This window comes from Canis lupus, chromosome 28 (genome assembly GCF_011100685.1).
Source record: "Canis lupus familiaris isolate Mischka breed German Shepherd chromosome 28, alternate assembly UU_Cfam_GSD_1.0, whole genome shotgun sequence".
Classification (NCBI taxonomy): Eukaryota; Metazoa; Chordata; class Mammalia; order Carnivora; family Canidae; genus Canis; species Canis lupus.
In genome coordinates this window covers 3334128-3352776 of record NC_049249.1, presented here as the reverse complement: position 1 = coordinate 3352776, position 18649 = coordinate 3334128, and the positions used below count along the sequence as shown (strand labels likewise).

The window sequence follows — 18649 nt, the reverse complement described above, 5'->3', positions numbered from 1 at the left end:
AGCTGAGATCCTAACTGACTGCATTTGATTTTAGAGCCCTGTTCTTAACACTCCCCCTAATTAGAAACAATAACCTATTGAGGTTCAAGTTCAGAAAGGTTGGCTGAGGGAGGCACAGAGATGTGTTCTGAAGGATCTCATGTCTTTCACTCCAGAACAGGGACCAGTGTGCCTTGGGGACAGCAAAAATGGGCTCTGGAATAGGGCCGGACTTGGATCTGAATGCAGCTCTTCGAGGATGGAGCCCTAAGTTCACGATTTCCTCGTGTGTAAAATGGGATTATTCTGAAGTTTAATTGAGATATTTCATTACAGAGCTCAACGTGGAGTGTGGGCACATGAAGAGATGGAAAAGAAGTGGGGGGTGGGGAGGGAAGGCAGCAGTGGTGGTAGTGGTAAGGGTCTGCTAGGGCATAGGATAAGTTTGTTCTCTTGAAATTGCTTCCATTTCTGTGGTCATAAGAATAAAAAAAAAAAAAAAAGATTTCCAGAAAGGCTCTTAAATATCTATTCCTTTGTGCCTTTCTCCTCTTGGACCTGGTACCCAGTCACCACTCCTCTTTTACCTCTTTCCCTCCTCTTCAGCCTTGTCCATTTTCTGGATTTTGGGATGGCCTTTCAGCTGCAAGCATCAGCCCTTAGGTCTGTGTGTGGTTCCTAGCCTGGGCTCAGGCACTCACCATTGCACAGCTATAGCTGTCACCTGGGGCCTGGCTGAGCAATATCCTCCCAGCCATATCTACTGAGGGATGGTGGGGGGTAGGAGGAGAGGACCAACTGGAGACATTCACCTGAGAACATCCTGCTTGTATGTCAGATTGGAGCCAACAGGTGAGGGCTTTCCCTCATTGAGGTGGGGCCAGTGAAGCTAGACTTCCCTTCTGAAAAAGTCATGAGGATGTTTCCCATATGCGAGAGGAGATTGGGGACTATTTCACTGAGACATCGCATTGACTTTAAAACCAGATGGAGAAATTTGTGGGTTTCAGGAAAAAGTCTCAGTATTAATGGCACTCAAACACCAGCAAGGGCTCTGGTGGTAGGCACGGCCCGTCAGTTTATCCACCCCTAGCTTGGCCATGTTCACATCCTGAGCCAAGGTGACTGAATTCCTCTCATAACCATAACACTCATTCATCATGTGTGTTTATAGTAACTGACACACTTCAAGGCCATTGACAAAAAGCAGCCTGCTGATGACCAAGAGTCTCACTGGTCATGCAGTGGGAAAGGACATTGGCCAAGCCTTGAGATCTGGGTAATATTTGACTTATCTCAGGAATGCCTGACTTTGAAAAATATACACAGAGCGACCCACAATGGACCCTTAAAACTCTATTTGCTGGCCTTATGCATTCTTTGCCTCATTAAAAATGTTGGTTGTTTAAAATTGCTGAGGGATAATTAAAACAGGCCTGCAGTTGATTTATGGGAGACAAACAGAGCGATGAATGCACAGGAATATTGTGTTGTGAGGGAGGTAATTTATGAAGATAAAGTTAAATGCTGATGGGGGAAACCCAACTCAAAGTTGGCGGCAAGAAGTGACATATCTTGAGAGTCCTTTAAATTCATGGAGGCCAAAAATATCCAGGTGAGCATCACATCTTGATATCCTGGCCTATATTTTGAATGGCAGCTTTTTAATCCTATCTTGAGACCTGAAGAAATAATGAAATCAAAGGGTGCACTCAAACACACATACACACGCACTCCCATATACATCATGTAACCACAGAGGCTAAAATATGGTTGGAATTTGAGGTGGGCTCAAAGGGAGTGGTTGTGATAACAGGGTCTGATGAGTGACTTTTTCTTTTCTTATGATTTTTAAAAAGATTTATTTATTTATTTTAGAGAGAGAGAGAGAGCACAAGTGGAAGAAGCAGGGAGAGAGGGAGTGAGAATCTCAAGCAGACTCTGTGCCCAGTGCAGAAGCTGACACAGGGCTTGATATCATAGTCCTGAGATCATAACCTGAGCCAAAACCAAAAGTTGGACACCCAACCAACTCTACCGCCCAGGCACCCCCACTTTCTCTTTTCAATGCTACTTTTCCTAACGGTGTATCTAATACTACCGTAGAGCTGTTTGTTTGTTTGTTTTTTACAAGTTATAGATTGGAGGGTGTGGGTACAGTTCAGAGAGTCTGAACTTTCAGTCTGGGAGTTCTATGGGTGAGGTGGAGTGGGGAAGATTTCCTTTGTATCTTCTCGGTGAAGCTCAGAATAAGAATAAACAAAATGCACTGAGCTGATTTCCATTGGGGGGATACTATCTTGGAAGGCAGAGATATCTGAGCTTTTCAAGCATTTGAGTTCTTCACTCCAAGAGCTCACTGTTTTTCTGGGAGCAGCCTTGGTCCACAGGTGGGCATCCGGACAAAAGTCCTACCTCCCTGTGGCTCCCAGCTACCACGGCAGCTTCCAGCAGCTGCCCTGAGGTCCGTGCTTGTGAAGTCAGAGGCTTTGTGCTGCCCTGTCTTATCACTCCAGTTTCTCAGCACTCAGTCAAGCCTGTGAAGTCCTTTGAAGGGTTTACTTACTCTCTTGCCTCGGAGGACAGCTCCTATTCTGAGAGCTAGTCCTAGCTCAGCTAGCACTCATCTGGACACATCTGTGCCTGACTCACTTCTGGGTGCCTTTACTTTTACCAGCAATGCCCTCAGCATGTTTCAGTTCACTCGAGAACATTTGCAGGGCTCCACCCAACCTGGAACCCCAGTGTGAGTGTGCTTTGATCTAAGGTCCAGCTCTACTCTCTCTGCCTGTGTCATCCCAGATGTGCACCCCAAATGTCCCATAGCTTCCAAGGGAAAAAAATTGAGCTCTAGAAATGGCCCTAGGTCAAAATAGTGCTCACTAAATGGTTTACCTACATGGTTCCTTTCTGGAAGGTCTTCCTAACAAAATCAGGGTGAGCATAAGGAAAAGGCCTAATCCCAGCTTGTTCTCATTTTTGCATTTTTGCTCTACTCTCCCTTCTGTATGCTCACCAAGTCAGGAATCCCATATCCTTTAGAATCTGTCTAGCTTTCTGCTTCCATGTTTGTTTAAATGTCACCCTCTTTTTTGGGAATGGCCTTCCTGTTGCTCCCATGAAAACATCACCTCTAACATTAAACTCTGCCTGTTTCCTTCTGTCAGAAACCACCTCAGGACCTGAGTAACTTCTTTCTGCTCAGAATCCCAGAGCTATCCACAAATCACCATTAAAGACCTCTTTGTTCTAACAAAGGAATATTGCCAACATGGTTTGAGTTACTGTGTGAACTTGGAAATATTTAAAATGTTTAAAATACTCTTGAATGCAGAATTAAGTTGATTTAAAATGTCCTTGTCCTCAATTTGTTTGAATTGGTAAATTTATTGCATGGAAAAATCAAAATCAATGACTAGATTTCTCCTTCTCAATAAACCCAAACCCAAATCTTAAAAAAATTGCAAATGTTTGTCTTATTCCATTTTAATGTCTCTAAGACTTGAGACAATCACATTCTTGAGCTTTTAGTGTTTCTGTCATATTTATCAGTAATTTAAACCTAAGCCCATTAACAAAGTAGAATTTGTTGTTTAGATTGGAAATAAGAGAGCCCCTGTTCTGTGAATCACCAAGGCAACTCCCCATTCCCATTGGTGATGTCTTGAGCTTTTACAACCAGATCCAGGAAAAGTTGGTTTCCTTTTTACATAAATAGGAAAGCTGTACTGCCTGTACATGTGATTCTGAGACTGGCCTCGGCATTGTACTCTGGTCTGGGGAAAATGTCATTCTCTTCTATGTAGAAGTTAAAATATTTGGATGATCAGTGAAAACACTACTAGAAGCCAGAACATGAAGTGGAGTCAGCATTATCAGTAAATAGAATCAAGTTGTTGATTCAGGCAAACTGACTCTGTGAAGACTTCAGGGGCAGCAGGGCCATCAGACCTAAAGCCTTACATTGAGGTAGGTTATTGTTGTGCTATCTTGCTGAGTCTGGAGATGGACAAGTGTTGTGTGTGTGTGTGTGTGTGTGTGTGTGTGTGTGTGTGTGAAAGGATGCAGTGGGGGTGGGGGTATCTGTAGGTATTAAGATTTAGAGGAAAAAAAAAACCCACATTGTCATCTGAAAGAAGATAAATGAAAATTGTTGGAGCAATAGGCCTCTAGGGACTAATTACTTGTCTGCTATAATTCAGGGACTGCTCCAGTGACTTGCATTGACTCAACATGTCAAATGTCAGTTCTGTGTTATGAAATAAAATACATGTTCTTTTAATGTAAACAGTACAGAAATGTTCTCAAATGTCCCAAGTCATTAGTCACATTGGACATATTCAGTGCCCTATGACTTGTCCCTATAGGTCTGTGCCTGGAGGTCACTTGGTGTGTAAAAAGAAAGGGTAGAGGAATTAAATGGTGCAGCCATATAATTGAAACCCACATAGGCACCCTGTTCCCCTGGGGTCTGAGGAACATCTAAAACAGCTGCTCAGGTTTTAATAGCACGTGGTGTTGTACATTCAGAATCTCAGAGTGATCCCAAGCAAAAGTCCCCCAAATGTCCCTATTTGCATTCTGCTTTCATTTTGTTGTATGTTGTTGCAGGAGATTAGAGGGAGGGGTTCGTCGTTTGGTGCCCTGGTAGGGTCCAGCAGTGGTGGTGGTGGGTAGTAAAGGGCATGGGCTTCCTAGCACTGCAGTATGCTGGGCAAGCCATCTCAGTTTCTCAGGTGTGTTGTGCAGCTCAAATAGAAAATTTACTTAAAGCATCCAAGAAGCTGCAAACAGAGAGCAAACAGTAAGTGCCAACATTGTTTAAATAGTCATTTAGGGACAAATACACATTGATGCTTAACTCTATGCCAGGCTCCGCACCAGGGTGAAGGGGAGTAAGACTGCATTCAGGAGCACAGGCCACTGTTCCGGCTGCTTCAGCTCTGTCTCCTGGTTCAAGGTCTCACAAATAACAGAAACTCAATGTCTTTTGGTTGAAATGAAGACAGGATCTCTATCTTCACACTTCTCTCTTTTCATAGTTTGGAAACAAAATCTTATTGATCATCCAAGGATCAACCAGGGGAAGAGAAACCACTCTAATGATTTATAACAGAGGGACCTGGTTGCCCAGGTGATAAAATGGCTTCAAGGCAGAGCACAGAGACATTGGAAGGACCTATAAATCCCCTCAGTTAGAGGAACCAAGGGGGCAGGTGTTGCTACTGAGGTTCAAGTTCAAGGGTCATCCTAGGAAACTGGGAACTTGGCTTACCTGGAAGGAGCTGGAGACCTAGGAAGATTGCCAGAGACACCACCTAAGTGTGAGGAAATGGTGAGAAAGAAATACCCTGGCTTCCACCTTCATGTGTTCTCTTTACTAGCATCTCTCTGTGGGTGAACCCTGCCACAGACCAGCCGGCACAAGAGTCCAGGCAACATAGCCTAAAGGGTCAATGCCTCCTGCCCTAAATTCTATCCCCATAAAGCAGAGAGGGAAAAGGTTTGGAATGGCTCTGAGGGCAGACAGGTCCAGGTCAGCTTATCTTGCATTTGTACTCGACAGCCTCGGAATTAATTCCCTAAATGTACTTTGTCTTAGAAATCCCCACAAAATCTCTATGAATGGTGCATTCTTATCTCATTTAATGTGTGAGGAAGCTAAGGCTCAGAGGCTTCCAGTAAATGGCTCTAGGCCACCCAGCTTGTGCATGGCCTAGCAGGACTCAAAGTTAGGTCTCCTAACCCCCACCTAGCAGCCCCCTTCCTCCATGCCACCCTTAGAAGTTTACTTTTCTACTCTTAAGAACTAAGAAGTTCCTTTCGCTGAGGAAAGTTTTGCATTTTATAGTGTTTTCAAGTTCTCATTTCCTTGCTGACCTCTTGCCTAGTTGTTCTGACCATTATTGAAAATGGGATATTAGAGTCTTTTTTTGGTAACATTTTGTGTCCTAAAGTTTGTCTGCTATCAATATAGTCACTCCAGTTTCTTATAGTTGCCTTTTGCTTGGTATATATTTTCTATCTTTTTACTTTCAGCCCTTTCATATCTTTGAATCTAAAGTATGTCTCTGATAGATAGCAATAAACTGTTTTATTTTTATCCATTCTGACAATCTGTCTTTGATTGATTATTTAATCCATTCATATTTAATATTATTGCTATAGATGGATTTATATCTGCCATTTTACTTTTTCAATTTCTATATGCCTATCTTTTTTGTTCCAGGGTTAGCATTTTAAAAGGGCATGTTACAAAACTATAAATTTAGGTTTTAGGTGCAAAATTTAATAACAATATTTTTTTGCTTTCCTTCCTTTATGCAAGAATCTCCCTCAAGTCTTCCTTATGAGGAACCCAAAAACCTCTATTTCACCTTGCAGGTCCTGGTGAGCTGCTCTGGGGAGGGGTTTGAGGGTCCCCAGAAAGGCTCCTGGGAAAGTCACATGCCTCTGGTAGGGGGGATGAGCTGTAATTAGGGCAACACCCACTAGCACCTCAGCCACCACTCTTCCTGTCCTGCACCTGTTTAGAGAAAGCTCCTCAAGTTTTCTCTTACTTCAGGCATGTTAAGAGGTTGGTACATGAGTGGCAAAAGAATTCTTCTGGACCTGACTATCACTGTGCAAAAGGATCAGCTGGAGAGCAAGCTCTCTATAAATCATGATCAGGCTAAAAAGCTCCTTCTCCCACAGCTACCAATACCAAGGCACCATTCCTCGAAAACTGCAGGCTTGTTGCAAATGATAACAGACAAGCCAATTCAGCAAAGTGGAAAAAATCTTTAGGATATTATCAAGCAAATAAGCAAAGTATGAAATTATAGCTCTTGTGTAGGGCACTAGGTACAACAGCAGACGCATGTGGACAGTACTGGTGGGGGTGGGGGGAGGGGAATGTAAAGCTTAGAAGACATTTTTTCTTGTCAGAGTTGAACGGCAATGTGTTTGCTGCTTTACTTTTGTTACATATCCTTTATGGTTATATTTTTTGGTTTTTGGTTTAAGAAGCAATAAAAACATGAAAAATTAACAAAGGACTGATAAAAAGGAGTGAGGGAGGGAAAGAGGTAGAAAGGGAAAGAAGACAAAGGAAGGGAGGTCAACCTTATCTGGGCTGCAGGCAAAAGATAATCCCTTCAAATTATAAGGCAGCTACAGTTGATGAATAATGAAAGGAGATCCGAGCTCCATTTGTGTTTTAATATTTACTTAGTGTAGTAAAAAATTGGGGAAAAATAAAGTAAGGTATCAGGGGGAGTTCAAGACCTAAAATGGGCTATCTGAAACATGATCTTAAAAAAAGATACTGTGATTCCAGTCCAAAGATTTTAATTTCACACAAGGGAGTAGGAAACTTCATGGCCTGTAAAACATTTTTTACGTCTGGTTATTTGCCCTGGGGGAGGAAGCAGGAGGCTCATCTCTGCATCCCTGGCCTCCCTGAGCTGCTTCTGCCCACTCCTGGCTCCCGTTCTCTGCTGCTGTCTGTGACTTGCCATAAGATCTGTCTACTAGGCCAGCTGCATCTGAACCCCCACATCCAGGAGCCCACTTCACCTCAGACGTCACCTCCATGGAGCCTTCTGACCCCTCTATCCTATTTTAAAAAGGCACTTGAATGCCACACAGTTGTGTCTCAGAGCTCCAGGACTCTGTCTTCCTAGAAGAAACGATCGCTACCTAGGTTGCATCATGCATTTGTGTTGGGTGGATTCATATTGTGCCACCTTAGCTAAGCTGGGCCATTATTCCTCAGAATTTTCCGCTCTGAATTGCTCTGGGTGAGCAAGGACCGCACTTGGCATGAGACATGGGAGGCTGCAGTGAAGGAGCAGCCTGGCTGTTTAGAGGTCGGTGCAGGCTGTCATCGCCCACCCACTGGCCCACCCATTCTGAGTGGGGCAGCCGCCAGCACTCTCTCTTCTTCCCCTGCCTCTCTGACTAGAGATCAGAGTGGCTCCAGTTGATCCTTCTGGGTCTGATGCTGCCAAAAAGGGGTTCTGGTTGTCTTTGCATCCCTCTCCAACTGCCTGTCCTGCACACTCCGGGCTCTGGCATCAGATGCAGGAACAGCACCCTCACATAGACTACATCTGGCCAGATCCCTGTGGTAAATATCTGACATAGGTCCTAGCCCTTCTGCCCAGCAGCAGAGCCCTTACTGAGGCCCACCTGCAGGTTGCCCTTTCTCCCTTTTGGGCTGGGCCAGGGACTAGGTTGGATTCTTCTTTGCAAGTTCAGCTACTTGCAGAACACAGGCTCATTTGGGGGCTTCATTATCTTCAAGCTGATATCCCATGGCAGGGTTCCTGTTGGGGTGACTCAGAGCCAAACAAGGCCTGGCTGGTCTCCCACAGCTGGAAGATGCTAGGCTTTCTGGGGGTTCCCTTTGTCATGAGACTACTTCTTAGGGTAGGTACTCAGGGATAGGATTCACTCTGATGGCTGTAACTTCTCTGATGCCTTCATTTGATCAGATGGTCTGGAGATGGGGTATGCCCCCAGGGGAAGGGCATGGAGATGGGGTATACCCTAGGGGAAGGCAGATCCTCTCAAAGCAGCTGTGGCTCTGCAGACTTGTGCGGCTTCTTGCTGGGAAGCCCTAGAAAGAGATGTGGTCTTTTTGCTCCCTTTTGGCACGGGTGTCTTGGCCTCTTTGGCCTTTCTATTCTGGATCCAGGTTCTTCCAACTGAAGGACAGACTTTGGCTGCTGCCTTGATTTGTGGGTCCTAATTATTAGGATCCAGCAGTGCTCTGGGCCCTACTGACATATACCTGGTCACCTAACATTGGCTGATTGCAGCCACCAGCTTCTGCTTCTGAGCATCTTTCCCACCTCTGCAGGGTTCTTTGTGTGGAACCAGGGCAACTCACATGGTGTCCAGTGAAGGAGGGAGGCCAAATTCTTCTTCCCATTGGTTCTCCCTATTAGAAATGGTCAGTTGGTTAAATGATGGCTCCTTCTCATCCGTCCCATCCATGAGAAATGACCAGGTCAGTGGAATGTCACATGGGGCATTTTAGTGAACTGATCTCCAGGCTTACTTTTATTTTTCCATAAAGTTCTCTCATCTGCATATTGCTGTGGTTATAGTCATAGACCCATTGGAACATTAGCTCTCCAAAAGAAGAGATATTCCACTGCCTCCCAGCAACTTGCTGTCACTTTCAAAGGACATTGGATGTCAGAGAAGGAGCATGGGCAAATTCAGGGTGATTTGCTGACCAGTGCTATACTTCTGAGTTCAGTGCCTCCAGGGCTGAATTGTGTACCCACCAAATTCATGTGCTGTGGTCTTATTCCCTCGTGACCTCAGAATGTGGCTGTATTTGGAGATAGGGTTTTTAGAGTGGTAATTAAGGTAAGACGAGGACATTCATGTGGGCCCTAATCCACTGTGATTGGTGTCTTTATACAAAGGGGAGACAGGACGCAAACACACATATACAAAGACCATGTGAGGACAAAGGAAAAAGATGGCCATCTACGAGCCAATGAGAGAAACCTTAGAAGAAACCAACTCTGTCAACCCTTGATCATAGGCATCTAGTCTCCAGAATTGTGAGAAAATAACTTTCTGTTGTTTAAGCCCCCCAGTCAGAGGGATTGTGTTATGGCAACACTAATGAATGGCCACAGGTGGTGACTTAACTTACCCTTGGTTTCCTCTAATGGCCTTCACACTGACTTTGATATGTTTGGCTCCTGCTGAGTCAGTGTTCATTTGGCAGAACAACACCAAAAGCCCATGGTTATCTTCCTTTTTCACGTTTCCTGTGTTTTTCCCCATGTTCGGAGCCTGCCAATTTTAGGATTTGGAGACCACGCTCATAGCCACATTGAAGGCCCCACTGTGTTGCCTATCCTACACCAGCTGCCTTGATTTAGGAGGTACAGTTTGGGGGGCATTTCCACAGGGAGGAGTCAAGACAGGATTGAGAGGTGCAGGACCCTGAGTCCCAGGCCTGCAGGTCTTGCTCCAGTGGAGTGTGTTTCCTGCCCCTTGGTGTCCCTGCATTCTGCTCCGGTGGCTTATCCTCCATGGCCTCCTCTTTCTTGGCCTCCACCTTGACTGAGGAATTCCAAGGGCACAGACACAGAAAGGGCAAGGTCACAGATATGAAGCAACTATGCCTTGAGTGTGGACATCATTGACTTGAGATCTCCCTTTGTCTTATTTAATTACTAGAGACAGCAAATTGTACTTACCAGCCTTAAAAATTATGTGTTGCCTTCCTTTCGGTATAATCATATGTGTAGAACAGCAGGACATTTTGTCTGCATGCAAAACAGAAGTGTCTCTATTTACCTCTGTTGCCCATTTGTTAAAGAGTTATTGCAGTAACAATCATACCTTCACTTATGGTCATTTACAGTTTCCTGACTACTTTCACAAGCTTTTTTGTTTCATTGCATTGTGTTATTGTCTCTGTTTCATAAATATAAAATTAAGATCCGGGAAGACCATATTCTCCCAAAGCTCATGCAGCTGTGCTGATTCCTAGCACAGGACAAAAATCCCCTTGGCCATCTCTTGCCTGTGTCATAGCATATTCCTAGTTGCCTCATTATCTCTGTTCTGCTGGCCCAGCACAAGGGACCCTGGGTAACTCGGCCCAGTGCACTATTCTATACCTGGGCAAGGGAAGAAGGGGGCTTCCTCAAATCCATGAGATAAAGAGAGTCCCTTTTCAGGAAAGCCTGTTTCTGATTTCCCTGGCTTTTCTGCTTTCCAGGATCTGAGTCTGTAGGGAGTAGCCACCATCTCCACCATCTGTAGACCTCAGCCAACTGTGGTCAAGAATATCAGTGGCTGTCTTTCCCAACCTGGCTCAGAAAATTCCACTGTCTTTCCAAGTCCAGGTCATGCTAACTGAACAATAGAGAGAAGTAGTCATTTTTGAGATTTATGATACCTTCTACCACTTATAACACTGAGAAATCATTGGTCTTCTATTCTGAGGAGGTTTGGTGATTATGTGTTGAATTTTAGTGTGGCTCATAATCTACTTATGCTCTGCTAGCTTCAGGACTCCCAGGCTCCTAACTAACCCTTGGTGGCCATCAACACCCACCTGTCTTAAGACTTGAGGTGGTGTGGAGCATCTGAGTTTTAGCTTACCTGCATTGGTTTAATGTAGAATTGGGTGCCACTTTCTTTCCCTTTTCTGCCTTCTGCAGAAGAGTTTGCCATTTGTCCTGGTCTGGACTCCAGTCAGTGCTGGGCCTGACATTTCAAACCTCTTCCTGGGGTTCTACATATGTAGTGAGCAGGATTCCCCGATATCCACCCCCTGGTATATTACTTGGCACCCCAAGTAATCTCCTCTTGAGCAATACTGAAAATGATGGGTTTAACTGCTCTGATCAGGTTTCAGGTGAAAGTCAATTTACAGATGAAGTTAAGTTCCCTAATCAGTTGGCTTTGATAATTAAAAGAGAGATCACTTAAGCCCTTAAAAGTGCCTGGGCCCTGTCTAAAGAGAGATTTCAAACATGAGAAAGATCCTATCACTGGCCTTGGGGAAGTAAGTCTCTGTGTCCTAAGAGGGTCTGTGGGTGGGCCACTGGCAGGAGCTGAGAGCAATCTCTAGCCAACAACCTCCAGCTGGCAAGGAATCTGGGCCCAGGATCATACAGTTTCAAAGAGCTAAATTTGGCCAATAACCATGTAAGTTTAGAAATGGATCCTGAGCTCCAGATGGGAATGCATCCTGGCCAACACCTTGATGCAAGATTTGTGAGGGACACTGCCCAGGCATTTGACCTACAGAAACTGTGAGATAATAAACACAAGTTGTTTCAAGCTGCTACATTAGTGGTGATTTCGTATATAGCAGTAGAAAACTAGTGTAGTGCCCCTACTTCTATCTCTACCCAGCATATAGGGGTTGTGTTTTTTTGTTTTGTTTTGTTTTGTTTTTTACCACAGCTATTAGAACATCGTTGTTCTCTCTGCCACTGTTTGACTTCTCGATTGGCTTGCATCCTGGAATGCCATCCTTCAGACACAACCTGAGCCCATGGTGTACATGACAAACACTGGGTCCTGGGCTATAGTTAATCTTCCCTAGGGTCAGCCTGAATGAATAGAAGGAAGGAGAAGGTTTGGATCCCATGTCTTTTTTTCCCAGTAGGCTCCAATCCACACAGCTATGCTCCTAGTTCCCATCAGATCATTTCTAGGAACTTACAGGAACAACAAAACCTAGCCACTTGAGATCAAGAACTCTCTCCCAAGGTTTCCCAAGAAGGGAAAAAAAATGTTGCTCTTTCTTCAAACCCAGACCACAGTAACTTGAGACCAGAGAGGAGTGAACATTTTTTTGAATTACAGTGGCTTCTCCCATCTGCAGGGTTGAGAAATTATCGACCATCATTTCTTAGGAGGCTTGGTGATTTATTTGAGAAATTCTTAGGAGGGATTGCAATGAGAGAAATCTCAACAAAGTCTTAGAGCTGCTGACCAGCCTATTTAAAAATATGCTATATAGTAAGTGAGCACTTAGGGGAAACCACAGAAAAATAGAGGAGAAAATTAATTCCCTGTCAAATACAGTTGGAAATGTAAAACACAAAAATGTATTAGTGAAGATAGAAAATGGAGCAAGATCCCTGCTTGATCTCTGCTTATCAAGCAAAATTGCTAGATTCGTAAAATTTTTATGTAATTGTAGACTCATAGGAACTTGCAAAAAATGGTACGCAGAGTCTCATGTGCTTTCACACAGCTTCCCACAATGGTGATATTTTATTAACTATAGTATAATATTAAATAGAGAATTGACATGATTCATGTTATGGGTTGAGTTGTGTCTGTCCCCTCCTCTCAAATATATGTTGGAGTCCTAACTTCCCAGTACCTTAGAATGTGAACTTCTTTTGGAAATATGGTTGACTGATATAATTAGTTAAGATGAAATCATATTACAGTAGGATGAGCTCCTAATCCACTAGGGCTTGTGTCTTTACAAAAAGATGGCCATATAAAGACAAAGACACCCAGGAAGAATTTTATATGATGACAGGCAGGGATTTAAGCTATGCAGCTGCAAGCAAGTGAATGCTAAGTTTTGCCAGCAAACCACCAGAAGCTAAGAAGAGGTGAGGAAAGATTCTCCCCTGCAGCTTTCAGAGTGAGCATGTCCCTTCTGACACCTTGATTTTAAACTTCTAGGCTTCAGAACTGTGTGATACAATGTTGTTCTAAGCCATCCAATTTAGGGTACCTTGTTAGGAAATGGATACAGTACAATACTAGACTGGACTACTGACTGTATTAAGTTTTCACCACTTTTTACATGCGTTCATTTGTGTGAACATATGCATGTGTGTAGTTTTTTTTTTTTTTTTTTTTACGATTTTATCTATTTATTTGAGAGAGAGAGCAAGCACATGAGGGAGGGAGAGAGAGGCAGAGGGAGAGGGAGAAACAGGCTCCTCGCTGAACAAGGAGCCCAATATGAGATTTGATCCCAGGATCCCAGGATCATGACCTGAGCCCAAAGCAGACATTTAAACGACTCAGCCACCCAATCATCCTACATGTATGTAGATTTATATAATTTTATCCTATTTACAACCTCAGGTAACCACATAGATATAAAATGTTAAAAGGATGAAAATACAAGATATGGACTGGGGTAAAATATTGGAAGCCACACATCTTAAAGAATGCGTATTATACTGCTTTTGGGTGTAATGTTCTATGAATGTCTATTAGGTTCTGCTGGCTGATGGGGTTATTAAGTTCTACATCCTTGCTGAGTTTTGTGTGTGTGTATGTGTTTACGTCTAGTTGCATGATGAACTATTGTAATCCCTGGTTATAATTGATATTTTGTATATTTCTCTTTAAAATTTTATGAGTTTTTGCTTCAGGTGTTTTGAAACTCTATTGTTTGGTGCACACACATTTAGAATTGCTACATCTTCTTGTCTACTTTTATCATTATATAATATCCTCCTTGTCCTTACAATTTTGTGTGCTCTGAAGTCCTTCTTATCGGATTTATATTTTCACGATACATCTTTTCTTATCAACATTTCAGGTACCTATATTGAGTTTCCCATGGACAGCATACAGGTAGGTTATGTTTTCTTATTCACTTTGCCAATTTCTGTCCTTTAATTAATGTATTTAGACAATTTACATTTAAAGTAATTACTGATATGTTAAGGCTTAAGTGTGCCTTTTTATTATTTGCTTCTATTTATTCTTTCTCCTATTCCTCAATTTCCATTTCCTTGACTTCCTTGAGGTTATTTAAGAATTATTTAGAAGAAGATGTGGTTTATGTACACAATGGAATATTACTCAGCCATTAGAAATGACAAATACCCACCATTTGCTTCAATGTGGATGGAACTGGAGGGTATTATGCTGAGTGAAATAAGTCAATCGGAGAAGGACAAACATTATATGGTCTCATTCATTTGGGGAATATAAATAGTGAAAGGGAATAGAGGGGAAGGGAGAAGAAATGGGTAGGAAATATCAGAAAGGGAGACAGAACATGGAAGACTCCTAACTCTGAGAAATGAACTAGGGGTGGTGGAAGGGGAGGGGGGCGGGGGATGGGGGTGACTGGTTGGCGGGCACTGAGGGGGGCACTTGACGGAATGAGCACTGGGTGTTATTCTGTATGTTGGCAAATTGAACACCAATAAAAAATAAATTTATTATTACAAAAAAAAATTCTAGTTCAGACATCTTACTTATATCTGAATTGATTAAGTCCCTGGCTGTGAGTACTACCTCCTCTTCTTTTTGGAGGCAAATTTCATCATATCACTATGTTTCCCAGAATACATGGAAGAAAGAAAAAGAAAAACAGGAAAAACAACAATAACCACAATCCCCCCCAAAATCTTATATCCTGTGTGTGTTTTAGGCTGCTTCTCAATTATCAATTAATTATTAAGAGAATCTAGATTGCAAAATAATAAAGAAAATTTAAGTACAAAGAAAGTAATAAAAATAATAAATATATGTCTTTAACAAATAAAATTAACACTTAATAAAAAAATTGACCAAAATAAATGAAACATAGTTATACAGAATAAAGTACAAAGGAAGCTAGATCCTACTTTCTCCATAGAGCTGAAGCCTTGCAGGCCTCTGTGATCAGTACTCTTGGGAGTCAGTGGTCTGTGCAGGTCTTCTGGGAGAGGGGCCCATTGCGCTGATTGTCAGGTGCACACTTGCCTTAGTGGAGATGCACCTGCTGTGCTCAGAGGCAGGGCTCCGTGAAGGCACATCTGGAAAAAAAAAAAGATTTACTTACTTGTATTTTTGAGTATATTTGTGTGGTGTGTGATTTTTCCTTTTTTTTTGTGATTGCTCTTAATATTATAACATGTATAAACAACTTCAAATTATCTATTGGTATCAACATTATGTCACTGAGTGAAGTATAGAAACCCTGCATCCACTTGGTGCCTATATCCTCCCCATTATTATTATTATTATTATTATTATTATTAGATAATGAGGAGAGGCAGAGGGAGAAGGAGAGAGTGAATCTTGAGCAGTTTCCATGCTCAGCACTGAGCTGCTCCTTGGGCTCCATCTCAAAACCCTGAGCCGAAATCGAGAGTTTGGCTGCTTAACTGACAGAGCCACCGAAGTGCCCCTATTCTCCCCATTTAAAAAATATGCTTTTCTTAATATTTCTCCTACATATATTGAACGCACATCAAATGATGTTATAATTTTTGCTAAAATCATCCATCATAATTTAAAAACATCATGAGGAAAAAGGTAGTCTACTCCAATTTTTACCCATTTTATAATTCATTGTCCCATTTCCTTCTGTTCTAATTTCCTTTGTGGTTGGAGTACATTAAGCCATTCTTTAAGAGTAGGTCTACAGATATAAAATTCTTTTAGTTTCCTTCATCTGAGAATGTCTCTATTTTCTCTTCATTCCTGGAGAATATTTTTACTTGGGATAGAATTTGGAGTAGACAGTTCTTTTCAGTCAGGAATTGAAAATGTTTTGTCATTTCTTGTTGGCCTCCACAGTTTTAGATGAGAAATCTGTTATCATTTGAGTCATTGTTCCCTTACTGGTAATGTATCATTTCTATCCACCTTTAAGATGTTTTCTTTTTCTTTAGTTTTCAGAAATTTCACTATGATGTGTGTTGGCATGAATTTCATTGAGTTTTCCTGTTTAGGGGTTTGCTCAGCTTCTTGAATCTATAAACTTATATTGTTCATCATGTAATTTTCAGCCATTATTTTTTTGGATATTTTTCAGCTCCACACTCTTTCTTCTCTCAACTGGGTCTTTGATGGCATGAATATTAGATATTTTTTGTTGATCCCATAGGTTCCTGAGGCTGTTGCCATTATTTTCCCAGTCTGTTTACTCTCTGTTGTTCAAGTTGGGTAATTTATATTTTTGTATCTTCCATTTCCTGATTCCTTCCTCCGTCCCCTCTGTTCTTCTATTGAGACCATCCAGTGAGTTTTAAAAATTTAGTTGTTGTAGTTTTTTGCTCTAAAACTCTCATGTATTTCTTCTATTTTAAAAAGGATTTTATTTCTTTTTATTTCTTCTACTTCTTTGCTGAGATTTTATGCTTTTTCATTTGTTTCAAGATGGCTCATAATTGCTCACTGAAGAGTAATTACTATTGCTGCTTTAAAATCCTTGTTGAATAATTCGAACATCTGAGTTATGTTCTTAGACTCTGTTGATTGCCTTGTATTATTCATGCCGTGATTGTTCTGGTCTTGTTATGATGTGCATGTTTTTAAATTGTATCATGGACATTTGGGGTATTATGTTGAGAGTTTTTAGATCCAATTTTGTTTTCTTTTTCTGGAAGGCACTCACCCTGTTTTTTTTTTTTTTTTCAACTAACTGCGTTCTTTTTATTTATAATAAATTTATTTTTTATTGGTGTTCAATTTGCCAACATATAGAATAACACCCAGTGCTCATCCCGTCAAGTGCCCCCCTCAGTGCCCGTCACCCATTCACCCCTACCCCCCGCCCTCCTCCCCTTCCACCACCCCTAGTTCATTTCCCAGAGTTAGGAGTCTTTATGTTCTGTCTCCCTCCCTGATATTTCCCACACATTTCTTCTCCCTTCCCTTATATTCCCTTTCACTATTATTTATATTCCCCAAATGAATGAGAACATATGTTTGTCCTTCTCCAATTGACTTATTTCACTCAGCATAATACCCTCCAGTTCCATCCACGTTGAAGCAAATGGTGGGTATTTGTCATTTCTAATGGCTGAGTAATATTCCATTGTATACATAAACCACATCTTCTTTATCCATTCATCTTTCGATGGACACTGAGGCTCCTTCCACAGTTTGGCTATAGTGGACATTGCTGCTAGAAACATCGGGGTGCAGGTGTCCCGGCGTTTCACTGCATCTGTATCTTTGGGGTAAATCCCCAACAGTGCAATTGCTGGGTCGTAGGGCAGGTCTATTTTTAACTCTTTGAGGACCCTCCACACAGTTTTCCAGAGTGGCTGCACCAGTTCACATTCCCACCAACAGTGTAAGAGGGTTTTCTCTGCATCCTCTCCAACATTTGTGGTTTCCTGCCTTGTTAATTTTCCTCATTCTCACTGGTGTGAGGTGGTATCTCAAAATGGATGAAAGATCTAAATGTGAGACAAGATTCCATCAAAATCCTAGAGGAGAACACAGGCAACACCCTTTTTGAACTTGGCCACAGTAACTTCTTGCAAGATACATCCACGAAGGCAAAAGAAACAAAAGCAAAAATGAACTATTGGGACTTCATCAAGATAAGAAGCTTTTGCACAGCAAAGGATACAGTCAACAAAACTAAAAGACAACCTACAGAATGGGAGAAGATATTTGCAAATGACGTATCAGATAAAGGGCTAGTTTCCAAGATCTATAAAGAACTTATTAAACTCAACAGCAAAGAAACAAACAATCCAATCATGAAATGGGCAAAAGACATGAAGAGAAATCTCACAGAGGAAGACATAGACATGGCCAACAAGCACATGAGAAAATGCTCTGCATCACTTGCCATCAGGGAAATACAAATCAAAACCACTCACCCTGGTTGTATGTAGTACATAGGTCTAGGTAGGGATAGATGTTTCACCCCACTCACTTCTGCTTATATCAGGATGGGGAGGGGCTAGAAATGGGGAGCTCCTAGTATTGCCTCGTTGCTGATGAGTTGGAGTGGAAGGTCAGCTCCCCAGTCAACTCTCTAGACACTGTGATAAGAGTGGTGAGTTGAGGGTGTTTTCCATTGATATTAGCTAGAGTAGAACAGTTATTGTTGGAAAGGCTGTCTGTTCTGTTAAATTGCCATTTTACCAGTCCTATAGCTATAGGAATCAGACTTTGCTTGGGGGTTTTTGTTTGCATCTCTTGGTACTTCCATGTTGCAGGCTTCTCCAGTGCCCTGGCTGAATTACATGGAAGCATAAAGAAAATCTAGGGATTTCACTGCTGTGCTGTTCCTCAAGTCCCAAGGTTCCTAAGAAGTTGAATTATTCTTTTTTAAGTGTATGTGTGTGTGTGTATGCGTTTTCTTTAGTTTTTAAGTAATCTCTATACCCAACATGGGGCTTGAACTCACAACTTCAAGATCAAGAGTCTCATACTCTTACTGACTGAGCCAGCCAGTCACCCCAGAAGTTGC

At 42.1% G+C, this 18649-nt stretch overlaps 1 long non-coding RNA gene across 3 annotated transcripts in view; it reads left to right on the top strand.

The window, feature by feature from the left end:
- The first annotated feature begins 9116 nt into the window (after window positions 1-9116).
- LOC102155499 overlaps window positions 9117-18649 on the top strand; it is a 51495-nt gene continuing 41962 nt past the window's right edge. For all 3 annotated transcript variants that reach the window (XR_005380369.1, XR_005380371.1, XR_005380370.1), the window contains exons 1-2: window positions 9117-9345; window positions 14036-14070. This is a non-coding gene — a long non-coding RNA (uncharacterized LOC102155499). The remainder of the gene's footprint in view (window positions 9346-14035; window positions 14071-18649) is intronic.